Below are 4,438 nucleotides of genomic sequence, written 5' to 3'. Positions count from 1 at the left end.
AACCTTTGGCATCGATTACAGCTGTAAGTCTTTCTGGGTAAGTTTCTAAGAGCTTTCCACACCTGAATTGTGCATAATTTGCCTATTATAAAATGTGTTATTTATCATTGCTAAGCAACCACTTTCAGGTCTTGCGATAGTTTTTCAAGTAGATTTATGTCAAACTGTAACTCGGCCGCTCAGGAACATTAACAGTCTCTTTGGTAAACAACTCCAGTGGAGATTTGGCCTTGTGTTTTAGGTTATTGTCCTGCTGAAACGTGAATTAATCTCCCAATGTCTGGTGGAAAGCAAACAGAACCAGGTTTCCTCTAGAATTTTGCCTGTTCTTCGCTCCATTCCTTTTATTTTTTTTATGAAAAACTGAAAAAAACTCTCCAGTCCATAACAATTGCAAGCATACCCGTAACATGATGCAGCCACCACTATGCTTGAAAATATGGAGAATGGTACTCAGTCACGAGTTCTATTGGATTTGACCCCAACATAATCCTTGGTTTTCAGGATAACAAGTGAATTGTTTTGACACATTTTTTGCAGTATTACTTCAGTGCCATTGTAAACAGGATTTCATGTTTTGGAATATTTTTATTCTGTACAGGCTTCCATCTTTTCACTCTGTCAGTTAGGTTAGTATTGTGGAGTAACTACAATGTTGTTGATCCATACTGAGTTCTCCTATCACAGCCATTAAACTCTGTAACTGTTTTAAAGTCACCATTGGCCGCATGGTGAAATCGAGCGGTTTTCTTCCTCTCTGGCAACTGAAATAGAAAGGACACCAGCATTTTTGTAGTGACTGGGCATATTGACACACTATCAAAAGTGTAATAAATAACTTCACCATGCTTTAAAGGATATTCAGTGTCTTCTTTTTTTACCAATTGGTGCCCTTCTTTGCGAGGCATTGGAAAACCTTATTGGTCTTTGTGGTTGAATCTGTGTTTGAAATTCATTGCTTGACTGAGGGACCTTACATATAATTGTATGTGTTGGGTACAGAGATGAGGTAATCATTAAAAATAATGGTAAACTTATCACAACTCAGGATATGACCCAGATGCAGACACGGGAGGCTGATAATACAGTTCTCAGATTATTTATTAGAAACACGGGGCAGGCCGAGGGCAAGCAGAGGTTCGTAATCAGGTCAGAGTCAGACAGGTACAGGACAGCAGGCAGGCTCGTGGTCAGAGTCAGACAGGTACAGGACGGCAGGCAGGCTCGTGGTCAGGGCAGGCAGAATGGTCAGAACCGGGAAAAACTAGGAAACACAACTAGAGAAACAGGAAGGCGGTAAGACGCTGGTAAGACCTGACATGACAAGACAAACTGGCAACAGACAAACAGAGAACACAGGTATGAATAAACAGGGGATAATGGGGTAGATGGGTGACACCTGGAGGGGTGGAGACAAGCACAAAGACAGGTGAAACAAGCACAAAGACAGGTGAAACAGATCAGGGTGTGACAAAACTATTATTCCATGCAATTTATGTGACTTGTTAAGAAATTATTTACTCCCGAACTTATTTAGGCTTGTCATAATCAAAGGTGTTGAATACTTATTGACTCAAAACATTTCCTATTTTCATTTTTAATTGATAAAAAAAATCCCTTAAAATTATGGCAAGGCGATCCCCGAGGGGAACTCCACCCCCCCCATTCAGCTGAAAAGGTGGCGCAGGGAATTCAAAAATATTATTTAGAAATATTTAACTTTCACACATTAACAAGTCCAATACCTCAAATGAAAGATAAACATCTTGTTCATCTACCCATCATGTCCGATTTTTTTAATGTTTTACAGCAATAACACAACATATATTTATGTTAGACCACCACCAAATCAAAGGGGGAAAAAAGCAGGATTAGAGATAAAATGAATCACTAACGTTTTGAAAATCTTCATCACATGACACAATACATTTATGTTTTGTTCGATAATATACATATTTATATCCACAAATCTCGGTTTACATTGACGCCATGTTCAGAAATGCCTCCAAAATATCCGGAGGAATTATAGAAAGCTACGCCAGATAACAGAAATACTCATCATAAACTTTGACTAAAGATACATGTTCTACATATAATTAAAGAAACACTGGTTCTTAAATGCAACCCCTGTGTCAGATTTTTTTTAAACGTTACGGAAAAAGCCTACAATAAAATAATCTGAGACATCGCTCAGACGTAAAAGTATTTCTCCGCCATGTTGGAGTCAACAGAAATACGAAAATACATCATAAATATTCCCTTACCTTTGATGATCTTTCATCAGAATGCAGTGCAAGGAATCCTAGTTCCACAATAAATCATTGTTTTGTTCCATAATGTCCAATACTAGTGTCCAATTAGCTGCTTTGCTACCACTTTCAGCTCACGTGCCCAAAAACTGACACTGGTCCAAGACAACTCGCACGAAAACTTCAAAAATATATATTCCAGGTCAAATAAACTGGTCAAACTAAGTAGAGCATCAACCTTCAGGATGTTATTTTCATATATATCCAATAACGTTCCAACTGGATCATACGTTTTCAGCTGCAGCCAAATGGAACGACGGTGGCACCCACAGAGAAATGTGCCACAGGAAAATGGCATTCTGTTGGGACAGTGACTATTTCCCCTCCCATTCGGTCAAAGTTCACACCAAAAGCTCCATTCCACTTTCTACTGAATGAGGACATCTAGTGGAAGGCTAGGAAGTGCTACCAGATCCATATCTTGTTGGGAAAGGAGGGGACGATGACGTCAATGTTGACCCACATTCAGAATTTCACTTCTTGTTTGGAAGATTGCCTGCCCTATGAGTTCTGTTATACTCACAGACATAATTCAAACAGTTTTAGAAACTTCAGAGTGTTTTCAAACCAATAGTAATAATAATATGCATATATTAGCAATCTAGGACAGAGTAGAATGCAGTTCACTATGGGCACGCAATTCGTCCAAAGTGAAAATACTGCCCACTATCCTCAACAAGTTTAAAACATAATTCCACGTAGACATTATGGGGTGTTGTGTGTAGGCCAGTGACAGAAAATCTACATTTAATACATTTTAAATTCAGGCTCTGACACAACAAAATATGGAAAAAGTGATGTGTGAACACTCTCTGAAGGCACTGTATATGATGTTTATAGAAAGTATGGACAGTATATGAATAGAAAAGCTGTGTTATATAGGATGAGCCATGACTAGAATTCAGTATATATATAAAGTGGGTAAAAGTATGCTAACATTATTAAAGTGACCAGTGTTCAACAACTATGTATATAGGGCATTCGTCTTTAAGGTGCAGGGTAGAGTACTAGGTGGTAGCCGGCTAGTAACATAGTGTTGCACTGTTGGCGGTAGGTGCACTTGATTCAGGAGCCCTGCGCACAGGTAAACAAAGTGTTCCCATTTTGAACCATGTAATTTGTCTGAAATGACAAACACCGCCTACCTGGTGGACCGGGAGATCTGTGGCAAACAGGCTGACTACACCGCTCGCGTCACGTGAAAAATAAATGTTGAAATCTATATTATTCAAATATTGCACTCACTCTGCTCGAACGTGCCAACGAGCGTCTCCGTTGCCAAGGGCTAAAAGAGAAGTCAGTTCTATTTCTGACGCAGATCGCGCTGCAAGTCCTGCCTCTCCCATCTCCTCATTGGTTTATAGAAGCAGGTATCCACGTGCCATCTCCTCATTGGTTATACCCACGTGGGTGACTGAAAGATGAATGAGGCCAGTGGCAGTAATGCACCTGATTTATGAAAGTTGCCAATCGCAATATAAAGTCAAGTGAAGTAAAAGCCTGGATGGGGAGAGATGACTAGAATCGATTCGGTTGACCATTTTATGTGTGGATTAATTAGTGGAGTAGAGCACCTTGTGCATTTCAGGTAAAATAACAACTCAATGTTTATATCCCAGGACAAATTAGCTAGCAACAGCAAGCTAGATAAATAGAACAAATTAGCTAGCAAGTGCAAGCTAGTTAGCTAAATTGCCATAAATGTTTAATGCTTTTCGACCTGTCCCCAAATGAATATAATTAGTTCAGAGTTTGTTGTGATATTTGAATATGTGTGTCGTGATCGCGTTTGGTGTAGGGGGACAAAATACATTTATGCATGATGGCGCACGCACGCAGCCGGATTGGGTTCCGTGTAAGCCTACTGCGCTGACCAATCTGATAGTTCAAATCACGATCCTGGCCACAGCAAAGTTTGATACTAGCCTACATGAGATTTAATAACTTTTAAAACAATGATAAAAGAATAGAGCAAAGCGCTGCTGTTTTTATGAGTGAGTTCATGTCTAAATTTTTATTCAGCGCTGTCAATGTTTTTATTTAACACTATTACAAAACACGCTTCTCCCTACTTCCACTCAAGCTGAAGCTGCAATAAATGAGTAGCCAAGTGTATCGATAGCCCTCCA

The 4,438-nt window shown here is 39.5% G+C and overlaps 1 long non-coding RNA gene across 1 annotated transcript; it reads right to left on the bottom strand.

Annotated features, from left to right (window-relative positions):
* Window positions 1–1,083: 1,083 nt before the first annotated feature.
* LOC116355389 (uncharacterized) lies at window positions 1,084–2,316 on the bottom strand. Its single transcript, XR_004204405.1, has 2 exons — window positions 2,265–2,316; window positions 1,084–1,277 (listed from the first exon to the last, which is right to left on the bottom strand). It is a non-coding gene; the product is annotated as an uncharacterized LOC116355389 (long non-coding RNA).
* Window positions 2,317–4,438: the final 2,122 nt, after the last annotated feature.

Source organism: Oncorhynchus kisutch, linkage group LG20 (genome assembly GCF_002021735.2).
Source record: "Oncorhynchus kisutch isolate 150728-3 linkage group LG20, Okis_V2, whole genome shotgun sequence".
Classification (NCBI taxonomy): domain Eukaryota; kingdom Metazoa; phylum Chordata; class Actinopteri; order Salmoniformes; family Salmonidae; genus Oncorhynchus; species Oncorhynchus kisutch.
Note: the sequence above shows the minus strand (reverse complement) of the source record. Positions and strands in the feature narration are given on the sequence as shown.